Source organism: Danio rerio, chromosome 24, assembly GCF_052040795.2.
Source record: "Danio rerio strain M-AB ecotype USA chromosome 24, GRCz13ab, whole genome shotgun sequence".
Taxonomy (NCBI): domain Eukaryota; kingdom Metazoa; phylum Chordata; class Actinopteri; order Cypriniformes; family Danionidae; genus Danio; species Danio rerio.
Genome location: NC_141044.1, coordinates 5,461,058 through 5,484,657, shown reverse-complemented (window position 1 = coordinate 5,484,657; position 23,600 = coordinate 5,461,058). Strand labels below are relative to the sequence as shown.

At 36.7% G+C, this 23,600-nt stretch overlaps 1 long non-coding RNA gene across 11 annotated transcripts in view; it reads left to right on the top strand.

Moving 5' to 3' along the window:
- The window catches only part of LOC137489281 (uncharacterized), a 602,555-nt gene that overhangs the window by 286,178 nt on the left and 292,777 nt on the right, over positions 1 to 23,600 (top strand). For 10 of the 11 annotated variants that reach the window (XR_015524713.1, XR_015524716.1, XR_015524720.1 and 7 more), the window contains 3 exons: positions 494 to 588; positions 2,314 to 2,390; positions 16,271 to 16,351. This is a non-coding gene — a long non-coding RNA (uncharacterized LOC137489281). Of the gene's footprint in view, positions 1 to 493; positions 589 to 2,130; positions 2,391 to 16,270; positions 16,352 to 23,600 lie in introns of those variants that run through there. The other variant, XR_015524711.1, reaches the window with a different exon arrangement.

Below are 23,600 nucleotides of genomic sequence, written 5' to 3'. Positions count from 1 at the left end.
TTGATCATCGATTGTTCTCACGCAGTCACATGATGTAATTTTGCAAGTCAGAGTTTACCAAGCTTTGCAACGCAGCGAATTGCGAACTTGAGCTTGCGTTTCCGGTCCGATGCATTCACATGCATATGAATGGAAGTCTATAGGAAGAAAAGGGCAGTGTGACTGCGGCTTTAGAGATTGATTAGCTTGTTCAAGTATGTTCGATATGGGTTGGAGATAAAATCTGCAGGGCACTGGCCCTCCAGTTTAGTGACTGTAACCAACTCTGTACAATGGAGAGCTACCTTCCTGCAGAATTCAGCTCCAACCCTAATCAAACACACCTGAACCAATTAATTAGGATCTGAAGCAGCACATGATAATTACAAACAGGTGTGTTTGATCAGGGCTGCAACTGAAATCTGCAGGAAAGTAGATCTCCAGGGAAAGGGTTGCTGACCCATGGCCTACAGTATAAGTACTGCCTACTGACCATGTTAATCTCTTTTTCAAGGGGCAGCCCTGGCCTAATGGTTAGAGAGTTGGACTGGCTCCGGCAGGGTTTGTCAGTGGTAGGAGTGAATAACCACCCTCAATACCACGGCTGAGGTGAGTACCTTGAGCAAGGCACCAATTACCTCACTGCTCCAGGTGCATGTTCACATTGTGTATTGACTGCTGTGTGTGTGTGTGTGTGTGTGTGTGTGTGTGTGTGTGTGTGTGTGTGTGTGTGTGTGTGTGTGTGTGTGTGTGTGTGTGTGTGTGTGTGTGTGTGTGTGTGTGTGTGTGTGTGCACTTGAGGATAATGCAGAGCACAAATTCTGAGTATGGGTCACCATACTTGGCCACGTCATGACTTTCACTTTTATGACCACAGTTGCAGGATTTCATTCTAATGAGATGCAAATCGTTTCAAATGTCATAGAAAAAATATTATTATAATTTAGTTATAATTTAATTATAATTTAGATGTGTTTCCATCAAGTTGGATCTGACTGTATTATTAGTAACGTATCTAACAGTAAATAAGGCAACCATAATGTAGACTGCTGATTGGTCACTTGGGTGCAATGTTTGCTACGTTTATTCCAAGTTTATTCAGATATTTTATCCCCCATTATCTGCATTAAACATTTTTGCACTAGTCCCACTTCAAGTAAGTATAAAAAGTATAGATTTTTGGCCAATTAAGGGATTTTGATTAGAATATTTTTTTATACTTTAAATTGCGTATTAACGTAAGGTGATAGAAACCCAGCCAGTGAATGCTTCTTCCATGGTAATTTACCAAAAAATTGAATTAAATTCACAAAGGCCAAATCATCTCAATCATCTCATCAACTTGCCTCTTCAGTTATCAGGAGTCTCCTTTATTAATGTGGTGTATGCATAAAACAGGTGTGCATAACACTTCCCACAAAAAAACTTGCAATCTATTAAAACTAATCTTGATGGAAAAATGTGTGCAAAGGTAAGAACATTCTGGTCTATGTGAATGCACATTCTGAAGATAAGGGGGGATTGGTAACCCAGATGGTGAGCTGAGGGACTTTCAGGAATTGATGGAATTGACACTTATTTAACTTAAATATTGAGATCATTGAACCTGCTGCTCATACACTCTCAGAAATAAAGGTACGAGAGCTGTCACTGGGGTGGTATCTTTTCAAAAGGTACACATTTGCACTTGAAGGGTCCATATTGGTACCTCAGAAGTATATATTAGTACCTAAGAGGAACACTTTCGAACTTTTTAGGTACCAATATGTACCCTTGAGGTATTAATATGGACCTTTAGGTACAAATTTGTACCTTTTGAAAAGGTACCACCCCAGTGACAGCTCGTGTACCTTTATGTCTGAGAGTGTCAAATCCAGTAACCTTAAACATACACACCACTTTAAATCATGAATATAAGCTCATAGCTTTATTATTAATGCAGTGATTGCTTAAAATAACCGTTTAAATCGATAAAATATAAACATATATTCAGGGAATTGCTTTAAATCACACGTGTCAAACTCAGTTCCTGGAAGGACACAGCTTTAACCCTAATTAAACACACCTGATCAAGCTAATTAAGTCCTTCAGGCTTGTTTGAATTATACAGTTAAATGTGTTGAAGCTGTGTTGGCTGCAGCCCTCCAGTAACTGAGTTTGACTCCTGCTTTAAATAATATTTTAAATAGTATTTTTAAGATTATTTGGAAGTTTAAATTACTACTCAAAGTTTAATAAATGAGACTCCAGTTCTCAGTCCAACACTTCACCTGTAGGATGTAATGGACAGGAAATTTGCAACGCAAATCAACAACAACTGCATGATGTTTTCAGGTCAGCATGGACCAGAATGGGACAGCATGGACCAGAGGAAGGTTTCCAGTACTTCGTTGAACCAATTAACTTGCAAGGTAAGAACACTTTTGCTTGGTAAAATACCCAATAAAGTGATCGGTATCTGCATGTGTTAAAGGTATTGCTCTGTGCAAACGTAGCATTTGTATGTTGATGGACCTCATATCAGCATTTGAGCTGCTACAGTACATTGATTTGTGTCCTGATGTGGATCACATTCATTCGATGTGCATAGACAACATCTATGTTATTAATATTATCATTATTAGTTCCAAATTCACTTCTGTTCACTTTGTGTAGCTATCTATATTGCTGAATATCCATTTATGCCACTCTCACACACACCAGGCTAGCAGTATAGTGGCATTATCTGCCAAAATGCAGATTCATCAGTTTGATAAGCCGGGGACTCGCTGGAACTCGCTGCTGCACTACATGTCAGCTCTGACAAGATACATTGTTTTGACAGTTTGAAGTGAACATTGCATATATCTTTCACAATGTTACCTAGGACTGCTTTATCCATGCTGTTGCTAGCTTAGCAGCATTGGTAAATGTTACTTCATGTGTAGAGTTTTACAAATCCCTCCCTTATAAAGCTTGTATCAAGGTTATTTATTTATTTATTTATTTTTTAAAAGACATACTATTTATACGGGTGGCATGGTGGCTAAGTGGTTAGCATGTTTGTACCCATAGCGATAAGATTGTTGGTTGGAGTCCCAACTGGGCCAGGGGGCATTTCTGTGTGAAGTTTGTGTGGGTTTTTCTATGGGTGCTCCGGTTTTCCACAGTCCACTGACATGCAGAATAGTGGATAAACTAAGTTGTCTATGTTTGAATGATATGACCCAGGTAGCAAAGAATTCTGGCCCAGATTTGGCATAAAGCTGGCACAGAAGGCTTTTATCTGGCACTGGCATACAGCATGTGGGCCAAACATAGCTCGGGTTTAGCAGAAGTGGCATCGGTGACACACAAGATTTGGGCCAGATGTTAATAATTGATATGTGGGCCATATAATTTTGGCTTGTCTTGACCCACATTTAAAATACATTAAAATAATTTTGGGGTAAAGAAATAAATTCTACCAATCAGGCCGCTTTGAGGAAACGCTCACCCATAGTGTGCCTAAAGCGCAATGCTTCTCGGATTTATCAGTTTCATTGCAATCCTGACACACCAACCTAACTGGCCCAGTTCAGGCCCAGTTATGAGTTATTAACTTGGCTGTGACTTGACCCAAATATGGTCCATGTTTGGCACAGACTTGGTCCAGTCATGTACTGCAGTGGTCCCCAACCTTTTTATCACCGCGGACCGGTCAACGGTTGTCAATTTTACAACGCATAAAATTGTGAACACAGCTGCTGCGCTCGTGCATCCAGGTTAATCATGAACAACTCAGTGCGCATGCGCTAGTTGCACTATTGCGGTCTGATTATGTTTAAAATCAAGGTTTATATGCATCAAATACACAACATCTGTGCCAAAACATTTCAACTGACGAACATATTAACAATAATACAACCGTACAGCCGAATTAAATGTATGCATTGGCATGTTACAGCCCAAATGAGTATGATTATGTGAAACTCCATATAGATACATATTGCTATGATTTCGGGTACTTACTTAGCGATGCACGCACACATAACGTTATATGCACAATCCTTAAATGCTCTGCTGATTTGGACTCTATAATACCTGTTTTATGATTTTAAACTATCAACAACCACTATGTTCTTCCCGCTCCGTGGTGGATTTTGGCATAGTCCATTTCACATGAGATGGCTGGGGGTTAGTGGAAGAAACCAAGTTGCGGGGGGAATATTTCTACAGCAATAATTTATGATTTCTTATGTGGCCCGGTAACAATTGTTCCATGGACCGGTACCGGTCTGTGGCCCGGTGGTTGAGGACCACTGATGTACTGTAATTCACTGCGGCATGTTGGCCAAGCAAAACCTTATTGTGTGGGCCAGAGCTGGGTCAGATAGATATATTGCTTTGTTAGGGAGTGCATGGGTGTTTCCTAGCACTAGGGGTTTACAAGTTTGTGTAATTGGTGGTTCATTCCACTGTGGCGACCCCTGATTAATCAGGAACGACGCCAAAGGAAAGTGACTGAGTGAAATGCTAGTTTTACTTCTGCTTTAAATAAATGTGTCCTGCAAATAAGTAGATGTGGGCTGTCATGAAGGAAGAAGCGGTTAATGAAATGATAGACAGTCAAAAAATCGATTAAAAATGAAAATTGTAAGAGTTTCATAAATAAATCAGCAAAGACCTTGAAAGCACTGATTCAGAGAAATGTCTGTTTAAAATAATCTGACAGATTCTCTACGAGAGCCAAGATTTGATTGCTGGAATGGTACCATGAGGGCAGCAGATTTTTCTTTTTTCTTTCTTCCTATTTTGGTGTGCAGTTAAATTAGCCTTTAATAAATCTGCAGTAATTTCTATCTGCCTGGAGCTGTTCTGTTGATGAGGCTCAAGCAGTACACGGTTGGCAGGTACAGCAGAAATTCTGAAGAGACAGATGACTTTTTTTTCCAAACCACAATTATGAGACCCCGCTGTGCTATGACCCTTCAGATATATCAACTTCCTGTTCTATCAAAAACATCAAACTGGGTTAAACTTGGAGCTTTGAAACAGCTTTCTACAATTATATTGTGATAATATCTAGCTGAATGTGCATTAGTCAATACATGGATACTGCATGTTACTATACCTTGTATATATATATACATTTTTTTTAGTCCTTTGTGCAAGATGAGTTAATTTGCAAAAAACAAAAACATGATTGGTGAAAATTAATAAATACAGAATTATCTGTTTTCGCAAATTAAAACTTCATTCGTTCTTGGAATTTGCTTCTTTACCTCAAGTCTTGTCTGATTGGTATATTGCCTTGATTACACAGGTTATTATTAATTAGCCTACTGTTTTCTATTTCCACTGAGTGGTATGGTATGTAATTACAGTGGTCCCTCGCTATAATGCTGTTCACCTTTCACAGTTTTGCAGGTTATTTTAGTGCAGTTTGACATGCTTTTCTTTTTTTTACAGCGCATTGTGTTCTGCATCCTGATTGGCTGTAGACCATTGTCAATTAATCTCCTCTGTGCTGTGTTTGCTGTAAAGTACACAATGCGTTCAGCTCGCCAAATTGACTAAAATCTTTGATGCTAGCAGTGTGACAGGGTTGGCATCGTACGATGTCTAATTTGAAACATTGGGAATGGGCAATGGCATCGTTGTCGTAGGCGGTGGTGAATAAATTATTTATGAAAAATTAATTTGTAACAAATTAATTATTTGTAGCCTACCGTTTTAACTACCTGACCCGCATGGTCTTCGTTTTACCCATAACCAAATCAGAAATAAATAAACTGGCATGAATAGACAGAGTGATCTGTGTCAATCTAATGCTATCTAATCCTATCAGTGTACGCACACCAGCGCTGCAAATAGGCAGCTGTCAGCGGCGCCTCTATGACTCAGGACTCTTTTCATATTTCTACTGCGCCACAGAGCGCCATCTGAATAGTTTCTATTAAAATAATATACGAATGTGCGCATCTGGCGAATGTTACTTTAACTGTTACAGTATATGCGCAGCACATCTGGTGTGTGACCAGCTTTCGAAGATTGGAACCTCAGGTTTAAGGTGGCACTCATGTCTCATCACAAAGAGACAAACAAAACTGTCATTTAGCCTACAATCCTTGCACAACCTAGTTTTATCGGTTATCTTTCTCTTTTGGTAGTACCCAATTTAAATAAGAGATTTTGGAAACCAGATCTAAATTTAGCTGGAATGGTCGGAAAGAAAACTATTCTAAGCGGGCAGCTGGTAAACAAAGACTGAACATACAGTGGGAGCTGTCAGGTGCGGAATAACACCTGGCGGGAGCAAAACTAAAAAATCTGTCCTGTGCAGACCTCTACTATATAGCCTTTTTAATATCATATTCTAGAGGTCTTCAACCCTGCAGAAATCTGTCCTGCAAGTTTTTGGTCCAAACCAAAACACACCTGAATTAGCCAACCAAGGTGTTCAGGGTTGCTTAAAAATGCAAGCATATGTCGCCAATAGCCCAGTGGTTAAGTCCACTAATATATAGCACCATGGAGCTCAAGGTGACCTGAGTTAAATTTCTAGCTTGAGGTCCTTTGCCGGTCCTTCCGCTCTCTCTGCTCCCAATGCTTTCCTCTCTGTAACCTCACTGTCCTATCCCAATAAAAGCTATCCTATTTCCCAATCTTTTAGAAATATAGATAATTGTAAACAACGTGGGCATGTGTAGTCAGGGGACTCTTGGAACTAAAGTCGGCAAGGTTGGAGATCCCTACTATAGTCTCTTGCCTATCTTTGCTATGCAACCTTCTGTTGATGAATTTCTTGAACTGAATTCATGTCAATTGTAAGCTTATGGTCATGTCGGTTTATAAGTTCTGTTGTTGTTTCTTTCTTAGATTCAAGTGCACATATTTTATTATGCTTTAACAAAACCACACATGGGTTCTATACTTTTTCTTACCCCAGTGGACCAAACATTATAGCATCCAACAGAGGTAAATTTATTTATTGAATTCTTTTTTTCTCTCTCTCTCTCTGTGGAGTTTGTTTATCTCAGAGCTCCACAGATCAAATCTGATAAAAACCAATCTGATGGAATGATTAGTTAGCCAGTATCTTCCCTTTGATATTTCAAACAGGCAGCCAGCCCCTTTCATTCCTCTCTGATGAATGACAACATTAAAGAGAAACCGACAGAGTTAGTTATCAAGCACCTACCTTGAAGGGAGACATCTGTTGAGTTTATTTAGGAGGCATAAAATATGAGCAAAGCCCCGTGTGTCACATACTCAGAGGGAGATCAAGGTTTGAGCTCAGCTGCTCAGTGCTGGAGCTCAGGAACTGAAATCTGTTTTGTTGCAATACCTCCAGAAACAAAAGATGTCAACGGTGGGATACTTTGAGAGAATGGTTCGATTTGCACACAAACTCTAGATAGCAAAACTGACTTATCAATGGTTGCCATTACTGTAATTGCAAGAGAACGCTTATTCTTCCCTGAATTTACATTCTCAGACCCAAAAATTGTTTCTATGGCAATGCTCATGATGCCAAAATGGAAAGAACTTTTTAAGAGGTGATTTTCCCCAGTGTACATTAATTAATTTGAAGGTTTGCTTTAAAGTGTTATTCCACCCGTACACGAAAATTATGTCATCACTTACCCACCCGCATGTAGGTCCAAACCCCTGAGATCTTCATTCATCTTTACAATACAAATGAATATATTAAGGTGAAATCTGAGCACTCCCTGATCCTAAATAGTCCAGAATCTTTCAAAACCCAAAAACCAGATCACATGCTTCTACTGGTTCTATCAGAATATTATCTGAATATCTGCTACAAGAATACGATTGTGCAAACATAAAACAAAAAAAATCTTGCCCCATACTGACATTGAGGAGAAGAAACTATTGCATAAAGTCAGGAGTTTTGCTTTAAGTAGAAGCACATACAATATATTAATATGTCAACAGTAAATCAGGGTGTCAAACTCCTGAGGGCCACAGCTCTGCACAGTTTAGTTCCAAACCTGGATCAGCATACATATCTGTAGGTTTCAAATAAGCCTGAAGGACTTAATTAGGTTGATCAGGTGTGTTTAATTAGAGTTGAAACTAAACTGTGCAGAGCTGCGGCCCTCCAGGAACTGAGTTTGACACCTGTGCGTTAAAGGCATTTTATCTAGTGAACAATTTGAATGTTAGTATGTAGTAGTTAAGGATACTTTCTTATACACTTAATCAGGCCCCTAAAAGAGTAGACCCCAATCCCCAGGGCTGCAGACTCGAACTGGTCCCCGGATCAATCGGTACCAGGCTGCACAAAGTTTCCATTTTATTTATCACAAGTCTGAATGATCTTTTATTTTGAAAAATGACAGTATTCTCTCGGTTATGTCTCTTGAGAGCCAAAATTTAACCCACAATCTAGCAAAATGAGTAAAACATCTTTAAAAAGTTTATTTGCGTAGAGGAAAAGGCCCAGTGAAGGACCCACAAACTTCCAAGGATTGATCTGCAACCCGTTTGTACACAAATCAGGTGAATCCAGCATGTCTGTGCAAGAGAGGATCAACCGCTGTAGATTGCAAATGACGGCAGCCCAAGTTTACTATTTCCAATGGAGCCGCGCATCTTGCGTACGCATATTTCGCGCCTTCCAGGAGCACACAGTTGAAAACATCCCAACTTTTCAGAATGCCGCAAACACACCGTGATTCACGTGACAAGAACAGACTGATCAGTTTAATCATTTGTATGGAATATACCCATTTCGGTAGGCTAATTTTCAATTTATCTTTATTCTATAGCACTTTTACAATGTAGATTGTGTCAAAGCAGCTGAACATAAAAGTTCTAGTAAATCGAAACTGTATCAGTCCAATTTTTAGAGTTTACATTCAGTTTAGTTCAGTTCAGTGTGGTTTTATTTTCACTGCTGAAGACTCGTCTGTCACTGGGGTCTTTTAGGTCTCATGGTCTGGTCCAGGATTATACCTCTAGAAGTGCTCTGTGGTATGCATCATCTCTTGACAGGTCTTGGATCACATCAATGGCGCTGCACAAACTCTATAGGTCTCGGGCTGAGTATAAATAGAGAATAAAGAAAATAATTAGCGTAGCTGCTGTTCATAGTGTATTTAAGTAAAGTTTCACAAACTAATTTCGAGAGGAGCATGTGGTATGATTGATCGCGGCTGGTCTCTCATCTGTAATCATTAGTGAGCCAATCAGATTGTTCCAAACTCACTATAAATAGCCCGACTAGCATTACTACCTTATCTGAATTTTTTGAAGAATCCCCCATCAACCCCATCTCCCACTTTTCCTCCTTTACCAATAAGAGCTCTCGAGAACTACCTGATCTCGTATCCCTTCTCTCTCCTGGGACAGCATTCCAAACTTGCTGTTAATATCAAGCAATATCTAAGTCTACACTCTTGAAACAAGAGATATTAAATATCAATGAAAAAGTGAAGTGCTCTAAATGAAAATAATAGTTATATAAACAAAGAAATTTGAATTGAATGTGAAATGTTGTGAAGTGTATGTTTTAGATCAATGAATTTAGCTAACATTGTATGCATTCGAATCCACTGTAAGCACCTTCTGTGCCACTCAAAGAGATCTGTTTGTGTGAAGCAGGAAGGCATATTATAAGCTTTCTCATTAGCTGGATGTTAAGGTTATGTCTAGGCAGCAGACAGTGAGCCTCACTATGCCTTGCAACAAGGCTAATGTCTCCCCCTAATGTCATTTCTTTATAAACCCCTCATGCCATATCTTTATCTTTGGGTTGTTTGTTACATTTTAGTGGCCTGGCACCGGAGTGTAGATAAACGTCGTAAACAGATCTTTACGAATGAATAAATTCACCTCCACCAACACCGTGCCACCGGCGGACGTTAATAAACTGATTCATGGTGTAATGCACTCTCTCGGGTTCGGCCGTAGCCCTTTTATGCTGGCTGTTTATGTGCGCTGTTATTTCTTAGAGTCAGCTGAAAAGGGGCTATCCGCAGGCAGATGATAAATTATGTTTTTCACACTCTAATTTATAGAGGTGGGCTTGTGTTGCTTGAGCAATTTTTATTTTCCGATTCCAATAGCGCATGAGAGTTAGCAAAGAGAGTCCTGCGAAGATCTCAGCCTTCATAGGCGTCGCTTTTTTATTTTTTCCGTGCCGCAAGAAAGAGTAAGATAACATTTTTGATCCTAAGGACAGTTTTCCCACAGCTGAGAAAGAGTTACACAAAGGGTTTGAGGGAAAATAATGCTCACTTTGCCACAGTCAGGATTGTATTCCATCATAGTGAAGGCTGGTAATGATAAATTATTGCCTCTAGCTTCAGGCTTTGTGTATGCGCGTGTGTTTAGGAGTAATTGATATACAGTACTGAAAATGCTGAATAAAATTAAACATGCTAGACTTTGGAAAATGTGTTAGCCTATGCTGCTTTTCTATGATCAAACTAAAGGCTAAACTTGCTTTACATTTAATAATTTCTTAACTTTCTTTTTGAAGGTCACACAAAATATTTTAAAAAATAGATTTTATAGTAGGGTGACACGGTGGCTTAGTGGTCAGCACTGTCGCAAGAAGGTCGCTGGTTTGAGTCCTGGCTGGGTCATTTGGCATTTCTGTGTGGAGTTTGCATGTTCTCCCCATGTTGGCGTGGGTTTCCTCTGGGTGCTCCAGTTTCTCCCACAGTCCAAAGACATGCGGTATAGGTGAGTTTAATAAACTAAATTGGCCATAGTGTATGTGTGTGAATGAGTGTGTATGGGTGTTTCCCAGTGCTGGGTTGCAGGTGGAAGGGCATTCACCTTGTAAAGCATATGCTGGATAAGTTGGCGGTTCTTCCGCTGTTGGTTACCCCTTATGATTAAAGGGACTAAGCCGAAGGAAAATGAATTAATGAATCTCTAAAAAAATGTTTCTAGCACAATTTCGACTCTATTCCACAAAGAATTAAGTCGATTCTCAATGTTAAACAATGGACAATGAAAAAGCAGCCAGTAATTGTACATTTATAACCTCCTTTTTTGTTATTTTGTTTACTAATGGGAGATTTGGGCACATGCAAAGTTTACCGCGTAAACCATTCAGTCAATCAAATTTCTTCATATGCAAATACATTAGGGAAAAGTCCCTGGAATTAATAGCTGGCATTAATTAACCTTGCCCTTCAAGCAGATGCAGGGTTCACCTGTATGGCGAGCATGGCTGTGGAGCCATCTGTCAAAGACACGGCCAGTTTCTAGAGATGGAGAGCTGGTCAAGAACTTGGGGACTTCCATCTCAGGTTAAGCATGTAGTTTTGTTGATCCATATGCTGCATCCACTGAGAACAGCACAGTGGAAAATAGGCATGGGCCGGTTTAAGATTCTGAAAGTATGGTAACCTTGGATAAAAATATCACTGTTTCATGATGATTACTGCTCTATAATATATTCTTTTTAAATGTCTGGGTAAAAAACTAAAACTTTTTGTCCCCCTTTGAGAACAAAATATTAATTTTGAAAAACATTTGAAATATTTTGAAACAGTAAACATCCCAGCAGCCACAAGATGTCAGCATGATGTCAGATTGACGTTGTACCCCAACGTCGTGGGGACATTGAACCCATTGTCCAACTTAAAGTAAACCAACGTTGGATTTTGGTTGCCATACCTGATGAATAAATGCCAGCATTAGACATCAATATGATGTTGGTTTAAGATGATGGCTCAAGGTTGGATTTTGGTCACGTTCCAACGCAACATAAATCAACCAAATATCAATGTCATTATTGGACATCAGATTAATGTTGTCCTTGGACAAAAAGTAAATAAAAAAAAATCTTACACATACCTTAGAAATGGTATAGCAGATAATTTCGGCAGTTTTAAAATCTTGACTTTTCCAAACCGCGGTATACCTTAAAAACTGTTATCATCCCATGCCTAGTGGAAAAAAAAGTTATACAAAAACAATGAAAACATGAAACTCTCTAATAGTCTCAAATAAATACATGAACTGCTAATAACCACATGGATTCACAGATATGTGTATTCTCCAAAACAAAATGAGGCTGCTTGTAATTGGTATTGTTATGAATATTTATAGGGCTGCATGATTTTGGAAAAATATGACTTTGCAAATGTGTATTTTTCTGCGATTTATATAATACAATATAAATACAACCCCTAATCAACTTCAACTTCTTTCAACACATTCCAAAAAAGTTTGGAGAGGAGCAATTAAGAGCTAGTCGTCAGGTAAATTGGTTAAATGTTGATGTGATTTGAATCAGGTAATGTCAACAGATGATTGTAATTATGATTTGGTACAAAAACAGCAACTAAGAAAGGTCTAGTCCAGGGGTGGCCAACTCTGTTCCTGGAGAGCCACCTTCCTGCAGATTTCAGTTGCAACCCATATCAAACACACTTGAACCAAATAATTAGGACCTGAACACCACGTGATAATTAAAGGCAGGTGTGTTTGATATGGGTTGCAACTGAAATCTACAAGAAGGTGGGTCTCCAGGAACAGGGTTGGTCACCCCTGGTCTAGTCCTTTAGAAGCAAAGAGACTTATACCACAAGTCTTTGGACTGTGGGGGAAACCAGAGCACCCGGTGGAAACCCACACGAGCATGGAGAGAACATGCAAAATCCACTTAGAATTGCCAACTGACTGAGCCGAGGCTCGAACCAGCGACCTTCTTGCTTGTGCTACCCACTGCACCACCATGCTGCCCCTGTTTAAACACAATGTTCCTCAAAGAAGGATAGGAAGACATTTGGATATTTGACCTTCAAAAGTGCATAACATTATTTAAAGATTCAAGGAATCTGGAGGAATTTCAGTGTGTAAAGGACAGGGGTGCAAGCCTAAACTGAACTACCGTGATCTTTGATCCCTCATGCAGCTCTGCATCAAGACTCCTCATTCATTTATAACAGGGGTTGGCAATCTTGTTCCTGGAGGGCCGGTGTCTTGAACAATTTAGCTCCAACTTTAATCATACACACCTGCTTACAGATTTTTAGTGATCTTGAAGACACCGATTAACATTTTCAGGTGTGTTTGATTAGTGTTGGAGCTAAACTATGCAGGACACTATGCAGGACACCGGCCTGATCTAGAGTTTGCCCACCCTGATCTAGAAGCTATTTCACTACATGGGCTCGGGACTACTTAGGAAAACCTTTGTTAAGTACCACAATACGTAGTTGAATCCACAAATGCCAGTATTGAAAGTACTGCATCAAAAAGAAGCCCTATGTTAACAGTGTCTAGAGGAGCCATGGAATGACAGTATCACAAAGTGGTAAATGCTTTATTGTTTCTAACTTTTGGTCACACTTTATTTTGATGGTCCGTTTGTTGAATTAAGTTAAATTGCATCTACACGCCAACTAATTTTCATAAGATTGTAAGTAGATTTTTAGTTTAGGGTTAGCTTTGGGGTTAGGGTCAGTGTAAGTTGACATGTACTTGCAAAGTATCTTATAGTCAGTTAAATGTCTGTTGAAGGAGCAGTATCAACAGATATAAAGCAGACAGTCTACTAATACTTAAATGGACCATCAAAATAAAGTGTTACCCTGCTTTTTTTTAAATGTGTCGCATGAACCAAAATCGCAATACATGTTTTATTTTGAGAAAAAAAAAACTATAGAAATCATTAGGAACACATAAAATAATGTTTGTTGTATTGTCTGCAATGGAAAACAAGTTAAAGTAAGTTTACAAATCACTACTTTCTATTTATTTGCATTTTCCATACCGTCCAAACTTTTTCTGATTTGGGGTTTTACAATTTCACCAGATTATTTGGGAAAATCCTTTTAAAAATTAAGTTAGATTGATTGGGATAGTTATGTAAGGCATTGAATTATGCATAAAATAAATAAAAGCATAGATAAACACAATACAGCGAAGATAAACGTGAAATAGTGCTTAATACTTTTTTGGGGGCGTCTAACAACATTCGGATACAGAAATTGATTAATCAAATGTAAATAAAAAACACCACTTTGTAAAAATAATTCAATAAAATTAACCGTTATTAAAGATACAATTGTTTCAATTTCTTGCGGCTGAATTCTTACAGTCACAGACCTTAAAAAAAACATGCAAATGCTAACCCACCACTATTATGGTTCACTTCTGCAATGGCTCCAAAAATCGAATGTGTTCTGGCTCCTACAATCCCAGCATATACACTCAACATTCCAGATCCCGCAACGTGACTATTGCAGATGCCCACATAGCGATATTGATGCTGAAATGATATATTGTGCCTTAAAATATATTGTAAAATGCAAGGTCATCATCGGAACTGCTGTGCTTTTATCATTTGGTGAATGTTAACTTTGAGTTGACCTTGATTTTACAATTCATAAAGGGATGCGTAAACAAGATAAGCAGTTTTAGTGTGTTCTGTTCTCTTTTTCTAGGGTGTGCAGGTTTATCAGGACATTTTCTTTTTGGTTCTCCATTTGTCTCTCTGTGTCACACCTACACACAAATGACAGCAGTAAAATTCTATCTACTTTCCGCCAGCTAACCTGTTGCCCTTTGTTTTGCACTTCTGAAGGGTAAAAATAATGATTTCTGATTTGGTATGCATTCTCCCTCCCCCCGAACCCCCACCCAGCTCTCTTTCTCGTCTCTACATGTAGAGAATTTCAGGCTTATTAGAAGTCTTCGCTGTGCCCTGACGGTACTGTAGGTTTTATGAAAAGACGTGAGAGAAGGTGAAATAGACGAGGCACTAGAAAAAACAAGCCGAGGTGTTCAAACAAACACCACGATAATAAATATCTGGTGAATAATTACATCTGCGCTGCCGGAGTGCTTCTCTTTTGTTGTGTACAAAGAATGAGGTTTTCGGGAAACAAACGCTGTGTCGAATTTCATTTGTGGCGAGGTTTGTTCACCTTCCTTGACCATGAGTAAAGTGTGGCATGATATGAGACCTCTGATATTCATGCATTTGGTAGGCAAATGTAATATGGCGTATAATATTCCAGGTATACCCTTTCCAGATAGAGTAGGGGAAATAAGTATTGAACATGCCTTGTTTTTTTTTCTGGGAATAATGTTTCTGTTGACGTTGGATTGAACCAGATTTTGGGTAAAGCCCAAACAATACAAACATAAAAATAAAACAAAACAAAACAATAAATCTGAAAAGTTAATTATGTGTAAAAACAATGGAATGACACAAACAGAAAGTACTAAACTACTGAAATGTATTGGATACTTGATATATAAGTCTTTTTTGATATAAAGTTTTTCTTTGCCTCTGACAGTAAATAATATTTGACTAGATATTTTTTAAGACACTTCTATACAGCTCAAAGTGACATTTAAAGACTTAACTAGGTTAATTAGGTTAACTAGGCAGGTTAGGGTAATTAGGCAAGTTATTGTATTATGATGGTTCGTTCTGTTGACTATCGGAAAAATATATAGCTTAAAGGGGCTAATAATATTGACCTTAAAATGGTGTTTAAAATTAAAAACTGCTTTTATTCTAGCTGAAATAAAACAAATAAGACTTTCTCCAGAAGAAAAAATATTATCAGACACACTGTGAAAAATTCCTTGCTCTGTTAAACATTATTTGGGAAATATTAAAAATGAAAAAATAATTAAAAGGGGGTGCTAATAATTCTGACTTCAACTGTACCTGCTAAAAATAATGTCAGTGGCCAGGAGGCTTTATAAATGTTGATTTTTAAGATACACAAACATCGTAGTCATTGTAGACACTGAGTTTTTCACAGAGATAACAATCGACCAGTTTTGAATCTGCCACTATGCTGATGCACAGGTGTTTGTAGCTCTATTTTGAAAAGAGAGTCTCTTTGAATTTAAAGTGACAGTCACCAAAACAGCACAATTTGGATCAAAGCCTAAAGGGGGGAGTTTCATAGAGTTATAAAAAAATTATGTGCGGGGTATTTTGACCTGAAACTTCACATACACGCTTATTTTACATCTTGTAGAAAGGGGCATAATAGGTTCTCTTTAAAAGTATCTTTCCCCAACACTTTTGAAGGCCTATACCAATCTGTTTTACCTTGTCTCTTGAGAGCAGGTCTCCATTCTGAATACAGACTAATTTGTAACAGCTCATCTTAGCAAATTGAAAATCTCAATTACGAACATATGAACAAAATCCCACAGTGGCATCTGCTACTATTCAGCCTGAACATGTTTATTACTGCTATTTGTGTACTTGATGGCAATAAAAATCTGGTATATTGAACTGCCTTGTCTTGTCATCTTGATGGCTTTTTTGTTTGAGCTTTGTTTTGTTTTTTTGTTTTTTTTTCCACAGATATTAATTGTCCTTGTGTTGCTTGATGACAAGAGCATTTATGAGAGGGAACACCAGAGAGTTGGAATGTCAGTATATCAGGTAAGCATTCTGTTTTATACTTTTCTTAAAGCACAGTAGAGGTTGTTTTAGTCATTGATAAACATAACTGAAACTAAGGATGTGCAACTGTACTAATACAGAAAAAGGTAACACTTTACAATAAGGTTGTATTAGTTAACATTAACATGAACTAACATGAATAATACTTTAATACAGTATTTGATTGTGAGGTAATGCTAGTTAACGAAAGTAAAGTTGTTTATTGTTAGTTCATGTTAACTCATTATGCAATAACTAATGTTAAAAAGCATGGCTTTGTATTTTAATAATGCATTGGTACATTTTGAACTATGATTAACAAATGCTTTACAAGTATTATTCGTTATTAGTCAACTTTTTGTAAAAACATGAACTAATGAACCTTATTGTAAATGATCAAGTGTTGATGAAAATGTTGTCAAAACAGTCCTCATTTACATGGATTGGACTATATGGGCCCTATCATACACCTGGCACAATAAGGTGCAAGTTGTGTTTGGCGTGTTTTGTTACTATTTTCAGACCAGCATAACCTTAATTTTCATGTTTTGCACCACACAGTTTAAATAGGAAATCCATTTGCGCCAATTTGTGGACTCATGGGTGTGCTGGTCTAAAAAGGAGGTGTGTTAAGGTGCGTTGCTATTTTGAGGAACTGAAATAGATTGTGCCATTGACTAACTAAAAGGTGCTGTAAAGTCCAGCGCAGAGCGCATTACTTATGTGCTTATGCTGGTCCAAACACTTACACATTGCTTAATACACACATGATGTTTAGCAATACACACATATCTTTACATAGAAAATAAAGGATTAAAATGGTTCAGAAATTATTGTTTTCTACACAAATATATAAACCACTGCCTCCATGCCTTCATGTTTGGAGGCTTTTTTCAGTTTATTCATGACAATTTGATTTTGTATAATGTTATTATTATCATTATTAGTAGTTTTTTTATATGCATATTAATATTTGTTTTTATGAAAACAAATTTGTATTTGTTCACCTGTTGGGTTTTGGAGACGTCTGCATCACCATATCAGGCATAAGAATAGGACGTGTGTTTGGATATTACTCAGCTTTTTTGACCACACTTTGTTATTACTGTTCATTTATTTGTTTGCTGGAAATTAGGACTGAATTTAGAAATAATTTTTAAATAAATCTTTGTGCTTGACAGACAAAAGAAATATGCAGGCTAATGGATGTCTTCAGTGTAGTGCGTACAACACAGTTTCTTTATCTACGAAAGTAAAGGAGTAAAGTAAAGAGTAAAAGTAAAGTAAAGAGAGGCTGAATGGAGGAGGCTCGTTATTTATCCTCGTGCTGCAGATGCTCTGTTTAACTGTTTTCTCGCTAGTTAAGTGTTCAGTTTGTCTACTTACAAAGTCCGCCATGTAAATAGCAAATACACCACGGTGTGACGCAACTGACTCTTAATGGCAATGGGAGATGAGACTCATTGGTTTAATGCATGTTTTGCTCAAAACACACCCACAACTCATTCAGAGAATAAGCACAACCCTGTTAGACGCATGCACAGAGCGTATTTTTCCATCCTTAAAATAGCCAAAGTGGATTCGGACACGCCTGTAATGCTTTTGTGCCCTGGACTTTAGACTTTGAGCCTAGATTGTTAAAATAGAGCCCAAAATGGCTAAAAAGCTGTATGGTGCATGCCAGGCACAATTGCAAAAAGTAAACTAATAATGAATAATTATTATACTGGGCTAATAAACATAAATCCAGCCATGTTTGATCTTTTTTAAAAGTTGTGGTTAAATTTATTTTAATTTTTTTCTTTTATATATGAACCCTAAAACCATAGTGGAGTAAGTGGTGATCTGAGTACAAGCCATAGGTATACATATAATTTTCACACACAAGTATTTAACTGGTAAACAAATAAAGTCAAGACAAGTTCTAGTTGTAGAAAATTTGCTTTACTCAGAAATCATTACAATAGAGAGGGAAAGACTACAGTGCTACTTCTATTTCATGGCAAATTTAACTGCAAGTATCATTTTTACCTTCACAAGACCCAGATAACCAATTTAAATTCAACAAGAGCTTCCCAAAACAGTCATGAGTTTTGTGAACCCAATGCATCAAATGAATTGCCAGGCCTTGTTTTTCTTCTAAGCTCAGATACATGCTACCTGTTTTTTTTGTCACCGTGTGCAATGCCCGCTTTCTTGCTACCTAGCAACCTTGTAAGCTCACCCTTCCGTGACAACAATATCTGCAATGCTTTTCATGAGGAGGTCAAAGATTCGCATGACTTCAGCGTTGAGAGGTGTTCTGAAAACGTGTTTCAAAGACATATTAAAGTGTCTGTTGGCTAATGAAGGAAATTAAATAGTGTAATGAGCATTCCTCATTTAAAATGGAGGGGTGATTATTGTTATATTAGTAACAGTGTTTACCTTTGTGCATCAATTCAGAAATGTTACTCAAAGGTCATTAGTGTAACATACAGTATGGGTCAATAAAAATATACAATATTGTATGCTTGTAAGTAATACAGGTAGAACACATCAAGTTGTTACATAAATAGATTTATTGATGGTAGATAACAGTGTTATGACAATTTAATAATGCAAACCAGGATTCGTATCATCCCTATTATTAGCATAATGTTACAAAACATCAGGACTTATAAATGTTTTTGCACACTGGAATTTACAAAGAAAAACATCAAGCTATTTGACTGTTTAGAAAATCCACACTCATGCTCACGCTCATCCACATTTGACATCAATGATATATATATATATATATATATATATATATATATATATATATATATATATATATATATATATATATATATATATATATGAACTATAACAAAATGAAATGCAGTTAAAAACAGTACTTACAAAGAAATTAGCAGGAAAATATTCTTTAGATTCTCTTCCCTGCATCTCGTTGCAGTGGGTTTATCCCATGTTTCCCTTCACGCAAAATTCGAATTCGTGCCTTAATTTGACCAGCATTTGACCCCCTTTGAGGCACTTTGCTATTTTGGGCAGAGTTAGTGTAAATAGCTTCTGCCAACAATAATAATGCTAATAGCTGCTCCGTAACAAAACAATAGTGGTAAATAATAAAAATAAATAGAAATAGATTTGTTGCACCAATTTGGACACGAACATCAGATGCACCTATTTTTAAAAATACTAGTTTATGCTCTATATAGTACATTTTTATTTATTTATTTAACATTTTTGTTTTACATTCTTGAAGAAGCCAAAGTTAAGACTCAGTATTCATTTTGATACATTATCCCAAAATTGTAAAACAAAAATGTTAAAAATGGTAAATAATCCTGGTGAAAGGCTAAGAATGAACAATGCATTATTTTACGGTTACATAGCACTTTGATGAAATATTGCATCTTAAAATGTGTACATTGGCATGCTTAATGCTGTGGAAAAAAATATAATATCTGTAAATTAACAGTTTTCTTTTTTCTTTGCCTATTTACACTTTAGAATTACACTATGGAGCATTGGTCTTTTCTCCTACAACCTTTGATGTTTGAACCCAATGCATCAAATGAATTGCCAGACCTTGTTTTTCTTCTACGCTCAGATACATGCTACCTCTCTTTTTTTCGTTACCGTGTGCAATCCCCGCTTTCTTTTTTTTAAATACACGATTGTGCCGTCGAACTGTTGTATTAACGCAATATCACACTCGTAGCAGTGCGGTTTGGCTGTATATCAGCACTGGTGGGACACTAAGGGCCTTCACACAGCTTAAAAAAAGATCTATGGTTGTACAGTTACTAATGTATTTTATTAATTAAATATTGTTATCTTTATGTCTTTAGTTCTATTTTATAAAACAAAGCAAAAAAAAGCAACGTGAGGTTTTCTGCTTCAAGTTATGGGTTTGTACACATAACATTATTTGACTATGGTAAAATCACTGTAGCAGATGCAAACCCTAACAGCATAGTTCACCCAATAATTAGAAATGACTAACCATTTACTCACCCTGAAGTTATTCCAAACCTTTATGAATTTCTTTCTTCTGTTTATTGCGAAATGAGATATTTTAAAGAATGCTGAAAACTGATGACCATTGACTTCTGTAGTAGAAAACAAAATGTAATGGAAGTCAGTGGTTGCAGGTTTCCATCATAACATCTTCTTTTGTGTTAATCAGGAAACAAAACACATAAAAGTATAAAAACTAATAAAGCCTGAGTAAATATTAACAGAGTTTTGGGGCGGACTATCCCTTTTAATGGTGTTTTGCTTGAATTGATAATATTTATAATATATGTTTAGCTGCCTTCTCGTACTGCTGTCTTCTTTTCTGTGGGTCGTGTTGTGAAAGACATAGGAATATGACACAAAATTCAGGGTCCTTAGAGAGGTTATTATAGTGAAATCCCAGCGCTGTCACATTTATCTGACACAAAAAGCAAGACCAGAGGCATTAGGTGCTCTGTGCATCTTTGTGTTGTCTCTCTGAGCTGTGCTGTGTATAGATTACAGAGTTCTCGAATGATTTCCGGATCATCTTCTACATTTAGGGCTGTCTGGCTGGACACACTGCCTCTATAGAGTTCCATTTACAGGAATCCTTAACTTTCCATTAGACCAGGACAAGCCTTGTGGCATAAACCCTCTATGGTCATCAATCTTGTGTCCCTGGTCAAAAACAAAGTCAGGTAATTTTTCACAACAAGGATACACACACCCTCCCATTAATCGAATGTGCCGACGCTGATCTTTGTAACCTGACAATGCGAAAGTTTCTCTCATTTCGCATGTTGACAGGGATTGTTTTTCTAGCTTTTTCACTATTCTCAGTTTAGTTCTTCTGTGTTTTAGACTTCAGGTTAGGTTGTAGATACATTGATGTCTCTTTCTACCTAAAAAAAAATCTTCTGCAGGTTTTCTGCGAGTTATATTTTAGACCTTTTATTCCCTTAATTTGTTGACGTGGAAGTTCCGAAAACTCGAACAGCGAAAAACAGTGAACGTTAATTACATATAGAAAAAGATTACAAGGAAATCTCGCAAGCAAATGCAACTATTTTACGTTTTGTTAGTTTAGTGGCTAATTTGAATGAATTTGTATAAATATTTATGAATTTAAAAAGGAGGCGTGGCACCCACTCATTGCTTGCTTGTATATTTTTCTTTTTAAATGTATGTAAAAAAAGTCTTCTTTTTGCCACATTTGTTTGTTTAAAAGAATTAATATTATTAGTTTAACATTATATATATATATATATATATATATATATATATATATATATATATATATATATATATATATATATATATATATATTAATTTCTAATTAACATATTATAATAAAAAAAAAAACAAGAACCTAGAAAATAAGTGTACAAATGCACTTTATTTTAATATTATTTTTGCAGGGTTTCCAGTCAGTGTCCTCAAGCTGACTCCTGAGGTAAACCTAGATAGATTTTTAATACAATCTGCCACATAAAGTGTTTTTGTCACTTTAATTCCTTTTTCCTTTTTCTTTTACACCCTACTGTGTAAAAATATCTGTTAATTAACAGTTTCCGTATTTTTGTGATTCACAAGTGTTTTCAGCTTATTTACTGTTGAAAATAGCATTATGGGACCTTAATCTCTGCTCTGTTGACTTGTGATGTTGAAAATTCAACTCTACACTTTGAAATAATATAATGTACTGATAAAATGTACTGGCAGTTTATAAAAGTTTTCGAACCATAATATACAACACCAACCCAGAAAATATACAACTTTCAACTATTAAAAATATTAATTAACGTCACTTTTATGAACTTTTCAAAGTTAAAAGTTGTTGGAAGAAAGATCAAGGTCTCATAATGCACTTTAAAAGCATACATAAACAGGGAAAAATAAAAACACGAATCACAAAATACATGAAACTGCTAATTTACGGGTATTTATTTACAGTGCATCAACATCTTGTATTGGATTTTAAGAAATGGCACTTCAACAATTGTACACTCAAATTCAAAGTACATTTAAAGTGGATTGTGGGTATACAGTAGAGTACAAATGTAAAAAACACTCAGAACTGGACACCAGATGTACTGTATATAGTAGATAGCTTGTGTTTTCAGACTCAACTTGTTTGTGTATACAACCCAATACATCATCTCCCCAGTAAATTAATTATCTGCCAAATGAGACAATGAATGAAAGTCATTAAAAAAAGCTGCTTAATCTCAAATGTATTGGAAAGTAATCAGTAATAAGCTCATGTTCTTGCTCCAAATGTTTTCTTCCTCCAGTCTAACAAAAGAACATTACATGAGAAACAACAATACAATTCTTTAAGTCACTAAAATCTGATCAAGTTTACGCGATTAACGAATTAAACTGTTGTATTATGAAAAGAAATGTGCATTATTTTTTACATTTGTTGGTGTAAAACACACCACCAGGATTACTAGTCTCTTGACACTGGTTATGCTGGTATCTAAGGTGTTTAAACTAGTTTTTACCACATTTTTACAATGTTTCTGTGCTGTTCTGGGCGTTTGTAAGGGCATTTTAAGATGATTGCTACTGATCAAGAAATTATTTTCATATAGATCTCTTATAGATTCCTTAATCAAAAGTATGGTTACCTTAGCAGGGGTCATGGTTTTATTCAAAGCTCTTTGCTTCCTCCTTGTGGGTCAAAAATTGTTTGTGCCTAAAAAGACCACCCAAAAAACAGCTGATGTGTGAGATTTTAGCCACATGTATGCTTTATCCTTTTGTTTTGCAATGCAAATGTGAATTTAGATTAATGCAGCATATAGTACGTAGGTTAATAAGTCTACTACTCCCGTTTCTGTTCTTTATCCTCAAGGGGGCAGGATGTGGATGTAGATGTGAAAAAGTCTGTTTAGTTTTACCCTGTATGTACAGTGACACCTTGTGGAGGTGGTTCAGAGTTTTACTGCAGCCTGTTCGAATGTATTTGTGAATTGCACTTCATTGATGATAATCTTCTCTGTTCCTCTTAACCCTGTCGATTTGCAAGTCAGGCTGATCAGTTATAGAATTGGTTCTATAATAAATGCTAGTTAGAATTGGAGAATAGAGAAGATCAGTTTAGTATATAATTAATGCAACAGGAGCCTATCACACTAATTAGTAACATCTATCTGTTTAAAATGTCTATTTGAATTAACTTTTATTTAGCTTCATTATGAAAACGCAATGGACTTTAAAAAAAAAGTCCAATATTACTTTGGGGAATATAGTA